Source organism: Eretmochelys imbricata, chromosome 2, assembly GCF_965152235.1.
Source record: "Eretmochelys imbricata isolate rEreImb1 chromosome 2, rEreImb1.hap1, whole genome shotgun sequence".
NCBI lineage: Eukaryota > Metazoa > Chordata > Testudines > Cheloniidae > Eretmochelys > Eretmochelys imbricata.
Window position 1 is genome coordinate 94,892,088 of NC_135573.1, and position 20,469 is coordinate 94,912,556.

The window sequence follows — 20,469 nt, forward strand, 5'->3', positions numbered from 1 at the left end:
CAGTATGGCATCTGCATGGAAAAAGGCGCAAAACGATTGTCTGCTGTTGCTTTCACGGAGGGAGGGGCGACTGATGACATGTACCCAAAACCACCCGCGACAATGTTTTTGCCCCATCAGGCACTGGGCGCTCAACCCAGATTTCCAATGGGCAGCAGAGACTGTGAGAACTGTGGGATATCTACGCACAGTGCAATGCTCCAAAAGTCGATGCTAGCCACGGTACTGTGGACGCACTCCGCCAACTTAATGCACTTAGTGTGGACATACACAAATCGACTGTATAAAATCGATTTCTAAAAATCGACTTCTATAAGATCAACCTAATTTTGTAGTGTAGACATACCCTGAGTCATTGGAATAAGCTGACTTCTGCATATTGACTTTTGACCTGCCAGCTCTTCTTTGGAGGCTATTTAAACATCTCCAGGTTGACCAATCTGCTCCGGATGAACAAGAAGGCATTTGGCAATATCGATGTGCATTTTGATGTCCTCACTGAGTATTCTGAGCTACATGCTTTTTTGTTGTAAGATAGCAACCTTCATGTCTGTGATTGCGTGACCTGGGAGATTGAAGTATTCTCCGACTGGTTTATGAATGTTATAATTCTTGACATCTGATTTGTGTCCATTTATTCTTTTACGTAGAGACTGTCCAGTTTGACCAATGTAAATGGCAGAGGGGCATTGCTGGCACATGATGGCATATATCACATTGGTGGATGTGCAGGTGAACGAGCCTCTGATAGTGTGGCTGATGTTTTTAGGCCCTGTGATGGTGTCCCCTGAATAGATAACAGATACGCCACTAGCCGTCACCTTCAGCCCCCAACTAAAACCCCTCCAACGCATTATTAAGGATCTACAACCTATCCTGAAGGATGACCCAACACTCTCACAAATCTTGGGAGACAGGCCAGTCCTTGCCTACAGACAGCCCCCCAACCTGAAGCAAATACTCACCAACAACCACATACCACACAACAGAACCACTAACCCAGGAACCTATCCTTGCAACAAAGCCCGTTGCCAACTGTGCTCACATATCTATTCAGGGGACACCATCACAGGGCCTCATAACATCAACCACACTATCAGAGGCTCGTTCACCTGCACATCCACCAATGTGATATATGCCATCATGTGCCAGCAATGCCCCTCTGCCATGTACATTGGCCAAACCAGACGGTCTCTATGTAAAAGAATAAAGGGACACAAATCAGATATCAAGAATTATAACATTCATAAACCAGTCGGAGCACACTTCAATCTATCTGGTCACGCAATCACAGACACGAAGGTCGCTATCTTACAACAAAAAAACTTCAAATCCAGACTCCAGCGAGAAACTGCTGAATTGGAATTAATTTGCAAATTGGATATTATTAATTTAGGCTTAAATAGAGACTGGGAGTGGCTAAGTCATTATGCAAGGTAGCCTATTTCCCCTTTTTTTTCCTCCCCCCCCCCCCCCCCCCCGAACGCTCTGGTTAAACTTGGATTTAAACTTGGAGAGTGGTCAGTTTGGATGAGCTATTGCCAGCAGGAGAGTGAGTTTGTGTGTGGGGGGTGGGGGGGTGAGAAAACCTGGATTTGTGCTGGAAATGGCCCACCTTGATTATCTTGCACATTGTAGGGAGAGTGGTCACTTTGGATAAGCTATTACCAGCAGGAGAGTGAGTTTGTGTGTGTGGTTTTTGGAGGGGGGTGAGGGAGTGAGAGAACCTGGATTTATGCAGGAAATGGCCCACCTTGATTATCATACACATTGTGAAGAGAGTGGTCACTTTGGATGGGCTATTACCAGCAGGAGACTGAGTTTGTGTGTGTGTGGGGGGGGGGGGCGGAGGGTGAGAAAACCTGGATTTGTGCTGGAAGTGGCCCAACTTGATGATCACTTTAGATAACCTATTACCAGCAGGACAGTGGGGTGAGAGAAGGTATTGTTTCATGGTCTCTGTGTGTATATAATGTCTTCTGCAGTTTCCACGGTATGCATCCGATGAAGTGTTTTATATTGTATTTCACATGCGGTAAACTGAGGCACAGAGTACATTACTTTCCCAAATCAGCAATCCGTGGCAGAGTCAGAGATGGAATAGAGGAGACTAGACCCCAGTATCCCGCTTTTACTATGTGTAGTTGTGTACAAAACTTCTGTAAATAAGTGGTTTCAGCCTATTATAAAACAGATGTCTAAAGATTCACAACATTAACAGGTAGTTGACCAAAGACATTTTTCTCCCTCTCTCCTTGGCTGAGTCATAAAGCTACCTCCTAAAAGTATCCACGCATACTGAAGAATGTTTTTCTCTCTCTGTCATGTGTTTTCACCCAAGTAGAGTCACAATTAAATCCCTATTTTCCATGTACAGAGGCCTTTGTTCATAGAACTCAGTCTTTTATAATGAACTGATCTGCATGTTTTACAGACTTCTGAAATACTACATGCAAAGATCAATGAAAATGCCAAGGCTAGTAGCTGGATTCTGGTAGGTTATCATCATGGGCCTAAGAAGATGGCTTATATCATGAGTGACAGAGTCAGTTATTTTTATCATTGGCCTGCAGATGTAGCCTTCATTAAAAGGGATCACTATTTAATTGATCCATTTGCTCCCAGCAACCTTATTTCTCCCTGCTCTGTGACTAAAAGGCCAAATCAGAGCTCAGCTTCAAATCAAGTAAACCTGTAATACTGCAGTCAGAATAAGAAAGTGTCTCTACGTATTTTAACTACTAGATTTTGCATATGAGAAAATCATGATATAATTAAAGTTATTGATAACCCTTTTTTGGCAATTAGCCAGAATTCAGGGTCTAGCCAATGGCATGTAAAGCATTCTGGGTCAGGAAGCCCCTGACTAGTATAGGAGGTATAAAGATGGCAGCCATGTGAGCATTGCAGAGACCGCAAACTAGAGCTAGAGAATCTATTATGGGACTAGGAAAGAGAGATAAGTAGAGAATGAAGACTCAGAAATTCTGTGAAAGACTCAAAAAATCAAGGGTTTGCTTACATAGACCTTAAAGTATGGGTTCAGCTCAAATGTTCACCTTCTTTTATCTCTAAATACTATACTCCTTGGTGAATGGGGAAAAAAGTCTATGTTTAAGAAGTGGACCCAAAGCAGGAATGGAAACAGTATTTCTTTTACCTGCACCATTTTCATGGCTTCAGAAAACTTTTTTTTTTCCTTTTAAAGGGAGTTTATAGCTTCACAATAGAAATTCACTTTACAGTGAGAGCTGTTATACCCAGCCTCCAGTTTACAGAGAGATGTTGTTTAAAAACATTCAACAAAAATGTGTGCAACTGCTTTGAAATCATTAGTGTGCAAAATCACCCTGGCCAATGGTGCTTTAAAGTTCTCTGTGTGTGTGGCTAGTTGGTTTCTGTGTCTCGCCCTACTCCCCAGCCCCATTACCAATTTAATTTGTTCTTAAATACATTTTAACCTTGGAAGATGGTTTCCAATATTATACAGTCAATTATCTCATGTGGAATTCCCCTGGGTATTATGAAAAAAGTTAATTCATACTGATTCAGTATATTAGTTTATATCATGCCTGTGACGATATTAGCGAGGCACTGATTCATAAAGACAAAAACACAAACCAAATTTGCCATTTTTCAAGGTAAAAGCTAATAACTAAAATAATCAAACACTGAACAAAGTAAATGCAGCTATGTACTCTGCCAAGTACTTGTGACCTGACCTTTGGTCAGGGAGTGTCAAGCTTAGAGAGCCTAACAAGTCCCCTAGCTGATCATACTTATCTGACAGGGTGTTTGGTGGGGGGCAGTTAATCAGAAAAATAGTTACTGCTAAATTTTCTTTAAAAAACATTTTCTTAATGTGTTTGCAATACAGCAGCACTTTCTTTGACTCAGTAGGTCTTAAAAGGTCTTTTGGAGCTATTGTAACCTAATGTTTCAGTGATTTGAAAACTCCAGGACTCTAAGAAGGCCCTGACTCAACAGGATAAATGGATGAGAGTATTTATACAATCGAAACCATGAATTGGTGCCCCCAAGTGACCCTTGAGTACAGTAGTGGCTGCTTTGGAGCCATTGTGGCCATCCAAAATAATCTATGTCCATATATACTAAGGAGTCTCTAAGTAGGCATTAACTCATTTTAACACATGGTCTAAGGCCTTCATTTGAGTATGGGGAGGTTAATTGACTTTCATTTACCATTGGTGTAACTCCACAAGGGGAAGCAATGGTGAAAGCGGTAATGTAGACAGAACACAGACAGGTATTTTTCTCACAGTCTCATCCATTCCCACTTTGACTCAGCACCCTATCTATATTACAGCTTCCACCAGTGAAGAATTATGGTCCCAATATTGACCCTAAGAACACTAGACAGGATTAATATTGTATTGTTTTTTCTTCTTCTTTTTAATTGTGTGTTTCAAGGGAATTATTATAACTGGGCAAAAAAACAGGATAACTTTTCAGTATGCAAATGCTAATCCTTTTTCCAATCAAAAATTTCAGAATTTGAAGGTTTTTGACCAATAGAAATTTATATACAGACACACACAAAGAAGAAAGATGAAAGGTTGAATTTCCGATAGACTATTTTATCCTATACAAAGCCAAGGAAATCTATATTAAAATATTCTGCGGCCCTGATCCAGCAGAGTACACGAACAGTGCTTAACTTTAAGCATGCAAACACTCACACAGGGATTTAAAGTTAAGCTCCTGTTTAACTGATGCATTGGGGCCTGAAACACTTGCTGGAAAACAGTGTTTCCCTAGATGTCGCTAGGTACAACAACTGAACCCAACAACTTGAATACCAGAGGTAAGGCTTACCATCTTCATTTCTTTTCTATTTTTGGCTGAAGAGATATCTGCATCATCAGTGTAATAGATTTTTTCTGTGTGAATAGACATATTGTATTACTGTAGAACACTGTAAAGATTCATTGTTAAAAGCATAATAATCTTTTCTTGATAATCTACTGAAGTCAAGATATAAAAGTACAGAATTATGACTGACCAAGTGTGGTATTGAATAGCACTAGCTGCAAGTTACTGGGATGACATTTTTCTGTTTCAGCAACCTGCCAAGCACATTTCCTCATGCAGAGGCTTTAGAAGTGCATCCTGTTCTTAAGTATTCAATGATGACATTATTAGCTACCTGCCTCTGCAAATCCTTTGCAGAACTAACAGTCAGAAATGTGTCAGAAGAGGGTGGCTATACTTTCTTGCCTAAAAAAATTAATGTGGTTGAAATGAAATCTTCATACACTGATGTTTGTGTATCCAAAGTAAGATGAAGTCAAAATAAAAAAGAAAGGCTAAATGCTGAGCATCAGACACCATAGGATTTAAAAGTAATCCTTATATTTTGGCACACATGTAGACATATTCTATGGTATTATAATTGTTGCATCATTTTATTTGTTTAGTACATTTATATAGCACCTATTAAAAAAGTACCTGAAAACTTGACTATGAAAGTCAGTAAAATACATTAAAATAAAAACCAACAGCTCAAAAACAAGGGATCAGACACATGACAGACTCAAAAGCCATGAAGTAACCCACCACCCAGGAAAAAATCAATTTGGCATCCATTCCCAGATTATGTAAGGCATAGGCAAGAAAATGGCAGAATAAATATAATTTTGGCTTTGATCCTGCAGTCAGTTGCATCTGATTGTATCCTGTACCCAGACACAGTCTCAGTGACTGTCAACTGCAGGATCAGGACCTACAAATAAATAAGCAAACAAGCCTTTCAATGGGAGTTGGATCAGGTCCCAAGAGTAGATCCACCCTGACTGCTGAGTGCTAATTGCTGGAAGCTGACAAAAGGAAAGATATGATCAACCTGGCCTTTGGGACTTAATTTCTGACATAACAATGTGATCAGTTTCTGCTGTTGGCACATCAGCTTTGTTCTGAGTGTGTGCGTGTGCGTTTCCAAAGGCCAATGTGAATAAGATTTCTTTTAAAAAAATCATTACTTTGTAAATTATGGGGAAAAAAAATCTGGTTTCACTGAATATAAACCTTCACATCTACCCTCATTTTATGGTATGGGGCAGAGAGTTCACAGTAAGCTCTGCTCTCAAGCACACAGGAGATGTAAATCCTCTTAATAGAATTCTTGTTTCCTGATCATACCCTTCACAGCAAAACTATAGAGGTTGCACTTTATTTAGGGTTTTGAGGCCCTTTGTGGGCTTGATTTGGCCTTATATAAGCCAGTCAATAATGTTTTATAATCAGTACTTAGAGAAATCAGTGTCAAATAAGGCAAGTATAAAAAAATACTTGAGACATACATCTGATTTCAGCTGTACAGGTGCAATTGTCATTTAAAATCAGTAAATTTTTGCTTGAGTACAGACTTCAACATTGGCTCAGTTGTGTTTGGGAGATCTTAATATATTTGTAATTATGTTTGAAATTATAAAACATTAGTTATATAATCATAATCTTTGTAGCTGTCATTTTTAGTTTATTAACCATAAAAAGCTTCTAGTGAATCAATATAAAAGTCACAGCTGACTGATCTTGCCAATTGTAAGCAACTCATTTCCATATGCTGTTTTTTACTTTGTATATTGGCAATGTGTATTCAAGTGATTGCAAATAGTCATTTTCACACCGAAGGCAATTACTAGCTGTGATGAAATAGTGTGTTAGTTACTTGCTGGAGCCTTGTCATCTAGTGTCAAAACTCTCCCTCTGCAAGAACATGATTAGCTCTTTGGTTAATGTCAATGTTTAAGGAAGTTATAAGACCAAATCAAATTCAGCCCTGGAATAACTCCATTGATTTCAGAAGCCCTATACTAAGTACCTGTTTGGTTTTGTGAATGACATCTGAATCGTCTAGCTCCTCCCACAACACCATTCCCAAAAACAATCAATATATTTTGTTTTCATACTATGTAAGCTAACCACTTCACCATTTCTGAAGGTTTTTTTGCTAGTTTCAAAGTAACAATTCACAGATATCAACACAAATTCATTATGTTTCAGTCAACCTGAATCTGCATTTTCAGGAAAATATTTGAGACAAAGTATTTCACCCACCTCTAATGATGATACAGTTTTCAATCTAAGGATCAATTTATGTACAAAGATAGATATTTGAAAATGGCAGCTTCCAGCATGTTAGCTCATCTCTAGCAACACAGGCACCAAAGAACTGAGAGAAAAGAGTGCTTTGGATCTGACAGCTTCATTACAGTATCCCAAAAGATATCCTGCCTACCTCAAATCCTTACGAAAATTTTACTGAAGAATGGCTGGGGTTGTAAACAGTTTGCAGGGATTTTCTTGTTTTTTAATATGCTCCAAGCAGCTAGTTCAATTTATGGAAAGTCAGATGCATAATATTTACAGTAGAAACCAAAGATAATTTTAAAATCAGAAGAATGCAAAATGGTCTCTGAAGCCAGTAATATTTTTGCCTCACTGATTTACAACTAAGCTAATCTTTCAGACTTCCTTTTTTTTCGTGGTTTGAACACTATCTAATTTTCAGCCTGAAATATTTTTTTTAAATAGTCACCCGATAACCCCTGAAAAGAACAGTTTATAGCTGAAACATTGACAGGCTCCCAAGCACCATAATAAGAGCGCAAACACAATTACACTAATAACTCGGCATCACAATTGTATTAATATACTTAAAGGGCTCAGATGAACCAGGCTGGAGTTTCCAGCAGATTCCTTTTCATATCTGAATCTGCAGCTGTTCTCTTAGAAAGGGCGGTAATTCACCTTGGTGACTAGATAAAATGTCCATGCAATTTCACAGGGTGACATAAAAATGTTCTTTTGAAAATCAATAAAGAAAAGTATTATGCTGCCATTATAAATATTCCTGATAACTCATGAAATATTATTTTCATAAAAGGAGAAGAGAAGGACAGCGCTATATATTTTAACACTACATAGTGATTTTTTTAGAAGTTACAATGGTATTGGGGGGGGGGTGTTAAAACTGAACAATATAAATTTTGTTTATAAACTTTGAATTGAGTTTTCTCCTATACGATGACAAAATAGAAGGCTATTATGGAAAAGTTACCACTTATTTAGCTACTATCCTAATGTGTAGACTTCCTGACAATGAGTGGAGATGTGTGGAGGAACATCATCAGGATTCCACTCCAACAGGCTCTCGTTGATTTTGGAGCAGCCACTAATTTAATGCAGTGGTGGGCAACCTGCAGCCTATGGGCCATGCCGCTTCCTGAACCTCCCATTGCCTGGGAATGGCAAACCACGGCCACTGGGAGCAGCCATGCAAATGTAAACAAACTGTCTGGCAGCCCACCAGTGGATTAGCTTGAAGGGCAACAGGTTGCCCACCACTGATTTAATGGATGCAGCTACAGCTCGGGCTCTATAGCTTCCCTTGCTATGCCTGAGATTATTGTAACTATTGACAGCTTCCTGCTCTCTTTAGGTTCAGTTGTGGAGGAGACTATCCCTCTGGAGGCAGTTATTCAGGGACACAGTGAAATACTACAAATTGGTACGGTCCATTCCCTGGATTTTTCTCTGATCCTTGACATGTCCTGGCTCGCCCTTCATAACCCCCTTCATTCACTGGCAAGAGTAGAAGGTCACTTTGTCAAAATTCTGCTTACAGCATGGCCAGAGACCAGAAAACATTGTACTCAGACCAAAGAAGACTCAAGTAGGTGTAGTTACCCACTGAAACACCCACTGGAAGAACTGTGAACTCCCAAGCTCTCCCCCAAGTACTGCAACTACACGGACATCTTTGAAAAGAATCTGAAAGGCTCCCTGCACATTGGGACTAGAACTGCCCCATAGTATTTCAGCCAGAGGCAAAGATAGCATGGGGTGACTATGCACAATGTCAGAGTCTGAACTGGTGGCATTGCAAGAGTGTCTCCAAGAGAACCTGGCCTAGGGGCTCATACACAAGTCAACTTCACCAGTCGTGTGCCAGTCCTTTTTGTGAAAAAAGGCCAGATGGCAGCATCCATCACTGTATTGATTTCTAAGGCCTAAATCAGATAACAAACTTGAACCATTACCCTGATCCCCAGCTGTTGGGATTTGCCCACATATTCACTAAACTGGATCTCCAGGGAGCTTAAAATCTCATCTGTATTTGAGAGGGCAATGAATCAAAGACCATCTTTCAGACCCACTATGACCACTCTGAAAATGCCATTCAGACTGACTAATGGCCTAGCAATATTCCACCACTTCATTAACTATATTCAATATGACCTACTGGACCAGTTCGTGGTGGTATACTTAGGTAATATATTAATCTTTTCAAATGATCTGCACAGTCCTGGAGAAACAACAACGTAGACTTTACACTAAGCTTGGAAATGCACATTTGATCAGACCTCAGCTTAGTTACTGGGTTTCATCCTATCCCTGGAAAGGATCAAGATATATCTGTGCAAGGTTCAGGCTGTGTGCAACTGGGCACACCCCTCCAATTGCCTACAATATGCATGACCTACAAGCATTTTTTAAGCTTTGTGAACTTCTGCCGGAGGTTCATTTAAAAAAAAAATCAAATCAATCCAAGCCCTGTACTGCCCTACTCTGGAAACACCCAGTGCCATGGGTCACCTGAGGCCCAACATGCATTTAAGCAGCTGAAGCTTGCCTTCATAACTGCTCCAGTACTAGTCCAATCAGACACTGTATAAGCTTCAGTTGTGGAAGGCACCACTTCTAGTACAATGATTGGGGCAGTACTATCCCAAAGGCATAGACCCATGCAAATACTGCACCCCAGCGCTTGCTACTCGAGGAAGCTTACCCCTTCTGAACAGAACTTATATCTTGGTCAAGGAGCTCCTGGCAATTAAGACTGCCTTCAAATAGTGGTGATGCTACAGCAAGGGACCCACTATCCAGTCCAAGCATTTACCAATCATCCAAACCTATAGAACCCATGCAAGGCCAAGGCCCTAGATCAGTGACAACTCTGGCAAGTTTATTCTTCTCCCAATCCAACTTTAGATAGATCTACCACCCTGGAACTAGAAACAGCAAGGCTGATGCCTTTTCCTGAAGATATGGCTCTGACCCACAAGGCCACAAGTCCAGAGCCAGCACAAATTCTCAAGTACCATAATTTCCTGAATGCCACTTTTCACCAGGACCTGCTTGCACTCATTCATTCTGCCTTGGTCTCCGGAATGCCATACAAGTTAGCCATTATCAAATTGAAAACCACAAGATGCCCAGGAGGCGATCATGTTCATAAGGGACCACATCTATGTTGCCAGGACCTGAGCGTGGCTATTCTTCAGTGGTGCCATGACTCCACCCCGGCAGGACACTTGGGGGATCTAAAACCCAACGATTAATGTCCCATTTCTTCTGGTGGCCCCAAATGTGCTGCACAACAGAGATCTTTGTAGCTTCCTGCCATCTGTATGCCCACGCCAAGATGCTACATCAGAAGCCTTGGGTTCTCCTCGAACCTCTGGACATTCCACCTCAGGCCATTTCCTTGGACTCTATGGTGGAGTTACCAGAATCCAGTGATTTTACAAACATCCTGATAATGGTAAACCACTTTTTAAGATGTCTCACTTCTTTGTCTGTACAGGTTTACATTCCTCAAAGAAAACTGTGCGACTCTGGATAAACAACACAGTATGCCTTTATGGCCTCCCAGATCATCTCACCTCTGACCAGGGGCCACAGTTACTGCCTACTAGGAGCCACCCTGAAAAACCTGGAGCAATGTAGCCTTAAGGGGGCTCTTAGGGGATGGGATAATGTCATGACCCATGGGTCTTCAACCCAGACCCACACGATTCATGGAAGCAGCTATGCTCCAACCTTCACCTGGCAGCCTGCTGGCAACAGTTTATCTGGGACCCATGAAGCCAAGTCCTAGTGTAAGGCTTTGTCCTTGAGGTCTGATGTATGGAGTCCCAGAGCGGCTGATTGGCCTGCTGACTCGACTTAAACCATCAACAGGAAGTAGTCTGAACAACTGGGAATCACCCTACTCTGGACTATGTGCCATGTGCTTCCTGTTCCTGCCTCTGAACCCATGGTATCCTGATCCAGTCTGACTCTGGTTCCAATCTCCAGTTTGGCTCCTAATTCTGACCTCCCTGACCCAGTGAACTCTTGACTCTTGTCTCATACTGCAGATTCTGTCTCTGACTAGGTCTGACCACCCATAACAGAACATTAATAAGACCGATTATGGTGGGTCCGTCTCCCTCAGTTATCATAATGGATATTACAGGCTTAGAAAACTGAAAGAATTTAAATTCCTAGGATTGCCGGTTGCCCTCTTGAGTAATGCCCAGCATCATATTACAACTGTTTGGTGCAGGTGGCAGGAACTGATCCCAGTTCCCTGAGAGAAAAAAAATGCTAATAAAATTGTGTATAAAACTGTAATTCAACCCATCCTAATGTACAGAAGAGAGACTTTGCAAGCCACAAGAAGAGAAATGAGTATGCTCTCTATGATGGCAATAAAGATGTTGGTCAAATGGTTGGACACTCCATTATAGGAAACAGAATGAAACTGTGACGGGCATAAAGCAGGTTGCCCCAATTAAGACAAGTTGAGGGAAGTTATTCTACACTTATATGGACATATCCATCTGAGCCTAAGAGTTATATTTAAGATGACCTTTAATGGTCAGGGATGGAAGACGACCAAGGGCAAGCCCAGAGATACATGGCAGACATCAATGGACATGAGAGAACAATTTGCATGACAGGTAGGCATACAATCATGAGTTCTGGAAGAAGACTATAAAAGTTGCTGACTCCAGGAAGAGAGGTGGCAAGAAAGAAATTAAAATCCTTGTCTTCTTCTATTTGTTCCTACCGAGTCTGCTGTTTACCCCACTTCAGGTGCTGGCTACAGTGACATGACTACCTGCCCCACACCTGATTCCCAGCTACTACACAGGGCTTGACTTGTAACACTTACTAGACCTCTTGGCTTCCAACCTCTCCACCATAAATAATACTTTCCAATAATACACTTTGTTTTTGAAGGTGCTAATGCAGGAATGTGTCCGTCCGTCCCCGCCCTCCAAATTCTCTTACTTCTAGCATTACAGAACTTTTGGGTGGGAGGCAGCATTATCTAGTGGCTAGGGCACTGACCTAGGAGGCAGGAGACCTGGGTTCTATTCCCAGCTCTGCTGTTTGATCTTGAGCAGGTAATTTTTCCTCTATGTGCCTGTTTTCCCTCACATTCTCTAGATGTGAGATCTATTTAGATTGTAAACTAAAGCAGGAATAATTGTATGTGCATGTACATCACTGACTACAATGAGACCGAGATTTCAGTTAGAGCCTCCAGGTGCTAATGTAATACAACCACCACCACCATTAACCTTTGTTCCAAGAAACAATCCATGGATTGGCCTTCAGAATCCATGGATTCCCCAAATTCTTAACAGATCTTTGAGCAGCTACAGGACCCCAGATCTTGCCTTCATTGGAACTGCACCATTTAACATCAGATGAGGCCCTGCCCAAATCTATAAATGCTTCTATGTGCATGCAAAATATTTTCAACAAAAAGTAGCAGTTATACAGTATTCTTTATCAGGATTTCACATATTATAAAACATGACAGATTATTAGTAACTATTGATCCATATACTAAACAGTAGGGGGTGCAGTTCTACATTCTATTTCTTGGGTGTAACTTCTACTTACATCCAGGTAACTGGGGGCAGATTATTTTTAAGGAAAAGAAATGGAGTTTTAATACAAAGGTGGAGGTTTGCCAGTCCCATAAATTCATAGCCTGAACATTTGCACATGAAGCATGGACATTGTTTCCTAGCAATATCAAGAACAATAATGGCAAGGTGAAATAGTAAAATAAAATTATTTGTTTTCTTTCAAAGTATATAAATCAACTATCCAAAATGTCTTGACAACCTGTAAAGTCACAGCCCATATTAGTAACCACCACCATAGATTCATTGTTTGGATTGTTATGCAATATGCCTAAAAATAGTTTGGACATTCAGTTTTAGGGGTTACTTTCATATGCACAAAAATAAATACATAGTTCTGAGCAGCTTGACCTGACTTTCCAACTGTAAAAATTACAGTATAGAGTCATAGGCAGAGCTATTGAATAATCTGCAGTAAGTTTCCATTGATGAATTCTCCATTGACAGCATAGTTTCCCTATTTATTCATTGTTTGTAATTATTTACAAAGAAATTCTACAAATAATTTTTGGTTCTTCGATGGTACATGGGCAGGTTTGCTATTAGTTTTAATTGGTTACATAGGTCCTAGAAACATCACATGTCTGTTCACCAAGCCTCTTTCAGAACCTGTTTTTTTTGGTGTGAAAACACAAGTGTATGCTTTCCAGTAATATACTCCAATAAACACTTACAATTCACTTTGAAATTTCAGAGAACATTCCTGCTGATTAAAGAATGTGCTAGAATATTCATGAAAAACTAACACAAAGGGAACATAGTCAAAATAAATTAGTTTGAAAATTCAAAAAAAGGAGTATTCTCAGGAACTTTTGTTTTGTTTTTTTTTTAAATAAAGTATATACCCTTATTGAGCCAAAAATCTCCATTCAGATCCCAGAGGATAAAATGATGGTTTTGAAAGTAGACTGGTAAAATGACATTTTAGTATACCATATTTATTTTTCCCCGAGTGCCATATAAAATAGGCTCAGCTTATAAATCAAGACAGGCTTTTTGTAAACTGCAGGCACCTCCAGGATCAACCTGGTTTCTGAAAAGTCATGGTGTGTGCTTTCTGTTTCATGCAACACTAAGGATAAAGATCCTGAAATCAGAATTCAGCTGACAATTTTACTGATGCTCATTTGAATTGTAAATACAGTAAAATCTCTTAACAGTTCTTATCTTTTTGGGAAAGATTTCTAAAATGCTTTACACACATCAATTTTTTAAACAAAGTCATTCCCCATTTTTTTCCCCGTCATTAGAAGTCAGGAGACTGTTTCTTGTCCTTAACATATAACAACAAATTATGTATCATTGTTCTAAAAATCAAGACAGAAAGCTATATGAAAAATAGAAATGATATTGTCTCAAGAGAGGCAAGATAGGTAAGGCAATATCTTTTATCGGGCCAACTTCTGTTGGTGGAAAGAACAAGCTTTTGAGCTTTCCAGAGCTCTTCTTCGGGTCTCAAGGCAGATAGTGTGAATTAATCTGTCAAGATTCCATATGCAGGCTTTCATACAACCTGACCTTCCAGGGAGGGGACACGATCAGAGATGCACAGACTGGTACAAATTATTAAGGCAGAATGGAAAGTTAGGCTGAGTAACACAAAGTATATAAATCAGCTATCCAAAATGTCTTGAGAACCTGTGAAGTCACAGCCCATATTAGTAACCACCACCATAGAATGATTGTTTGGATTGTTATGCAATGTGCCTAAAAATAGTTGGGGCATTCAGTTTTAGAGGTCACTTTGCATATGCACAGAAATAAATACATAGTTCTGAGCAGCTTGACCTGACTTTCCGACTGTAAAAATTGGAAGGTAGGAGAAAAGCGGTTTAATCCTTTCCATCATGTATATTTAGTTATCCCTGTTCAATTAATCCGATGATTGTGGGTCTGTTTGTGCTGACTTACATTTATAAAAATATCAAGTGCAACCCTACTGAACTCACTCATGTTACATCTGTGCAAGAAGGATGCAAGCCGAGAATCTGATCAACAATTCCTTGGACATGAGTATGTGTGTAATTAAATCTTTCAAAAGCAAGATGCTGTGTATGTTCTGATAGCATTCAGGATTGCTCAGGAAAATGCTTCCTGCTGTGGACATCAATTCAGAAAATACACTTGTAGATCATAGAATATCAGGGTTGGAAGGAACCTCAGGAGATCATCTAGTCCAACCCCCTGCTCAACGCAGGACCAATCCCCAACTAAATCATCCCAGCCAGGGCTTTGTCAAGCCTGACCTTAAAAACCTCTAAGGAAGGAGATTCCACCACCTCCCTAGGTAACCTGTTACAGTGCTTCACCACCCTCCTAGTGAAAAAGTTTTTCCTAATATCCAACCTAAACCTCCCCCACTGCAACTTGAGACCATTACTCCTTGTTCTGTCATCTGCTACCACTGAGAACAGTCTAGATCCATCCTCTTTGGACCCCCCTTTCAGGTAGTTGAAAGCAGTGATCAAATCCCCCCTCATTCTTCTCTTCTGCAGACTAAACAATCCCAGTTCCTTCAGCATCTCCTCATAAGTCATGTGCTCCAGCCCCCTAATCATTGTTGTTGCCCTCTGCTGGACTCTTTCCAATTTTTCCACATTCTTCTTGTAGTATGAGGCCCAAAACTGGACACAGTATTCTAGATGAGACCACACCAATGCCAAATAGAGGGGAATGATCACGTCCCTCGATCTGCTGGCAATGCTCCTACTTATACATCCCAAAATGCCATTAGCCTTCTTGGCAACATGGGCACACTGTTGATTCATATCCAGGTTTTCGTTCACTGTAACCCCTAGGTCCTTTTCTGCAGAACTGCTGCCTAGCTGTTCGGTTCCTAGTCTGTAGCAGTGCATGGGATTCTTCCATCCGAAGTGCAGGACTCTGCACTTGTCCTTGTTGAACTTCATCAGATTTCATTTGGCCCAATCCTCTAATAGATGGGTAATTTAGCGATTCAAAAGTGAAACCATCAAGCTTGGACCACTATGATTTCTCTCTCTCTCTCCAGCATTCACATATAATATGCTTAAGAGCCCAAGTGTACTACAGAAGGTCTATGCGCTTGCACAGTTCTCTGTTGTAGGCAAGAGTAAGGATAAAAAGTTCTAACATTTATAGAACTACATTTTCCCATTCACACAAGGTGCAGGAGGAAGCTAAAAGCACAGATTTTCTTAACTGTGTTTAACTGTTGATTTCAGAGCAATTCTCCAAATTATCAAAATCATTTTGAATTCTTATCCTGGCCTCCAAAGTGCTTGCAATTCCTCCTAGCATGCTGTCATCCACACCACACCATGGCGTCATTAATGCAAGTTTTGACTAGGTACAGACCCTTGTGGGACCTCATTAAATATGTCCTCCTAGTTTCACAATTACTTTTGTTGACTCAATGAGTAATTTGTTTCTTCAACCAGGTTTGCACCTGCCTAATAGTAATTTAAGCTACACCTCATTTCCCTAATTTGCTTATGAAAATGCAATGTGGAGACACTGGATTCTGGGGCTGATCTGAATCCCTGGTGCACATTAGAGCCCCCTGAGGGGAACTCATGGGGGTGGCTTTTCATGTGACATGTTTAGCTCATTATCTCAGTCATGGGTTTCTGTAAAAAGAAGGTGGAGGCAATTAGTTTTTTCGGGCAACAGCTATTCCGGAAGAACAATGACAGTGACTAGTCACAGTTAAGAAAATATGTGCTCATACCTGAAGAAGCTCTGTGTAAGCTGGAAAGCTTGTCTCTCTCACCAACAGAAGTCGATCCAATAAAAGATAGTGCCTCACCCACCTTGTCTCTCTAGTAGCCGTATTGGTCCCAGGTCCAAGAACACTGGCTAGGCAGTAACACTTCAGAAAAAGATCTGGGGCTTATAGTGGATCATACATTGAATTTGAGCCTATATGATGCAGTTGTGAAAAAGGCTAATATTCTGGTGTGTATCATCAGAAGTGCCACATATAAGACATGGGAGGTAACTGTTTCACTCTACTCAGAGCTGGTAAGGTTTGTGGAGTACTGTGTCCAGTTTTGGGTGCCGCACTTAGAGATGTGAACAAATTGGAGATAGCCCAGAGGAGAGCATCAAAAATTATAAAAAGTTTTAGAAACCTGACCTATGAGGAAAGACTAAGAAAACCAGGCATTTTTAGTCCTAAGAAACAGGGCTGCAGGGGGACGTGGTAACAGCCTACAAATATGTTCAGTGCTGTTATAATAAGGACAGTGATCTCTAGGTCCACTAAACATAGGCCAAGAAGTAATGGACTTAATCTGCAACAAGGGAGATTTAAGTTAGATATTGGAAAATAAATCTTTAATCATAAGGATAGTTAAATACTGGAATAGGCTTCCAAGGGAAGTTGTAGAATCACTGTCACTGGAGGTTTCTAAGAACAGGTTAGACAAACATCTGTCAGGGATGATCCAGCTATACTGGATTCTGCCTCAGCAGGGCATGGACTACATGACTTCTTGAAGTCCCTCCCTGCCCTACATTTCTATGATTGTATGTGGATTAGTCATGTTCCAACAGGCAATATAATCAGTGGATTATTGTGGCTGTGTTATTGGCATCATGCATTTACACTGTCCTCAGTCTGTTGCAATGCTTGTTCTGAAGGCTGGAAGGTTGTGGTGAATGCTGGTTTCTATAGATTTCAGAGTAACAGCCGTGTTAGTCTGTATTCGCAAAAAGAAAAGGAGGACTTGTGACTTGATTGTCAGAGTTGCTGAGCACACACAGCTACCAGCGACTGCAGTGGAAGCCACTGCTGCTCAACAACTATGAAAATTTTAAAGTGAAGAAGACCTTGTGTGTTTAGTATAAAGACCACAGTAGTAGAACTAGCTTTTATTTTATAAGAACATCTGCCCAGATGTACTCTCTTTGTCATGAGCGACAGCAAATACTATGTCTCCCACTTGGCTTTTTCCAGAACAAGGCAGATTGCTGGTATAACAACTAGATTCTGCATTAATGCTATTGATCTCATTGTCAACGGCAGTAGCACCCTCTCCCCAGGCACTATCTTAGACCGTTTCTCCCCTACAAGCTCTACATGCAGTCGCAGATGCTGTCACCTGCAGCATTTTCTGTTTCTCTTTTTCCAATAATTGTATGAGTGACTTTTTGGTAACCCTGCTCTATGTAGTACCAGATGGTGCCAGAACCTTCTCAAGCAGCACAGGACTTGTTATTTCTTCTCTGTCAACCACATCTTTGTGTTCTGATTTTTGCTGGCCTGTTGAGCCCATGGGCTTTCACGTGGGGGTTACCATTCCGACCAACACCGTTACTTTCTAACCCCATCCCTACTAGGAGTAATATCAACAGTTTGGAATGTATGATTGCTATAGTTAGCACATGACAATGAACCACCACCACCAAGCACCATACTTGGCAAGGTCTATCTTAATAGATCATAGCAGAGACACCTCCAGAAGCAGAGATAAGGCATCCTTAAGATGTACAGAGCAAGCATATCTATTGGCAGCAGATGTGTTAACAATGCAGGGCAGCAACTGGTCCATCAAAAAAAAAAGTGTCAAAAGATTATATTAATTTTGTTTAAGGAAGGGATGGAGGGACTCCATCACACTGACCTACCCACCCACCCACAAGCAGTGGTGGCACTAAAATAAGTATTCAGGCCACAGAGCAAATGCATTGAGCATTAGCTACTCTATTCAGATTGAACCCATCATGATGGATGCAAAGGTAGCAAACCAAAGGTAACATTTGTCCAAAGGAGAGCTGCCAGATAGGCACAGTCCCACTGAGTCACGCATTCATAGGAAATGTGACAGAAATTAGCCAGACAACTGTATTGATATTGCACATTTCTTAGCTGAAAGCAGATGTGTAAAGTATGCATAACAGCAACTACAAGTACAGAAATGGAGGTTTCAAAGAACATGTGTGTAGCTCTTAGGGAAATGAAAGAATTCTCTCCTTTGAGGACCTGACTGGAAAATATTCAGAGTTGGAGACTGTGTTTGAAATAACTATCACAGCAGACTTAAAATAAAAGTCAAGTAGGGGGGCTGACTGAAATTTTTCTATCCAACTTTTTTAAGGATAATTGGGTTTTTGATTAAGTTAGTTATATTTTAGCTGTTTTACTTAAAAAGTATAGAGATTTTTCATTAGAAAACCTGAAACCATCATTTCCTCCCTCCCCCCCCTATTTTTGGGCAATATTTTAATAGTTCTCAGCACTTTTTGGCAAAAAAAAGTAATTTTTCCACAAGAAAACTAATCTTTTCCCAACTAGCCCTAATACATATATCACAAACACACTTTTGTTTGAAAAGACATTCCCCATTCTATATATATATATATATATATGCACACACATATATACATACACACACACAGGCCAGTGCTAACAGTGCAGAGAAGTTCAACAGAGAACTTGATATTTTGTGGAGAGGGGAAGATGGACAGACAGAGGATTAAAAGACAATGGCAAAGCAGGAAGATGTGACAGGGATACCTACTGTGCCCTGTGGATGACCACAAACAGGCTGGATGCTTTGCAGGTTTATAAGTGCTAGTGTGTTGTTTATTAGGTTCTCCCCACCAGTTCATCAGTATAGCAAACAACGAGGGGCATCAACTTCCCCCTTAGCCCACTCTCTGGGAAGGGAGAGGGAAAGATTTCCTCATCCTGCATCTCCTGCCCCCTGCCAGCCTCTTTCCCTTGCACTTCCTTCCTCTCTTAACTGTTCCCAGATGATGGGTCGATTGTTCTCATTAGCTTGTCAGCCTCCTGCCTAATTATGTATTTGAGCCCCCATCTCCCAATTCAGTCCACTCCAGAGGTGCAAATAGCTAGTACCTTAGTGATCAGCATGCTGTGTCAGCACTAGGCTCGTGGCATTTTGTCACAGAAGGTAAGACTAAGAGAAACAGCTTTGTTGGGTGAACTCATCTTTTCCTCCCCCCGTAACGCAGTAACATCTAACAGGTTGTAAAAACTAAAGAACGCAAATTAGTTCTCTGACTGATATCACTTAGCATTGCTGTCAATCCAGGTTCACATTTCAGAGGTGAACTAACTTATCAGAGCTCAAGCAATGAATGTTTGCCTTGGACAATTAAAAACAAAAGAAAAAAGAAGAAATTCATAGGCTAGCAGTGTGTGATTTATATCATTCCTTCTTATGCTGGCCAAGCACACCATATACAATATTTTATGAGCAAGTGTCAAATCATAAACTATATGGCAGACATCGTTGAGGGACTGAGCCGCAGGGTGGCTGCACAGATGTCATTCTCCAACACCACACCTGCAAGAAGTATAAATTGATGTGTTTAATTTTAGAATGAGGAATTGGTATGTGAACAAATATGCTTGTGACAGCAATAGGAAAAGCAGGGATCTGGGTAGTAAATGTCACCAAAATTCATGTGGTGTGTTGAGATTTACCAACATCTAAACAGCATCACTACTGTGTCAGCAAAAATGATGTTCTGCAAGGGTTTGCAGGTCACATGGTAAAGGTTCCCTTGAAACATTCAGGCACAGGAGATTTGCTCTTTGCCACTTTCAATTTGATATTTTACAGGGGTTAGGAACATAAATCAGATAGGAAAACATTATATGTTGTTTTTGACCTTGTAGCTGACTACTAGTAATCTTAAAAGTCAACAAATGTCAGGTTTCAATTTTTAGTTTACTGAATTACTGCATTGTGGAGCACAAAAATACCAATCTCCACGGGTTTTGCGG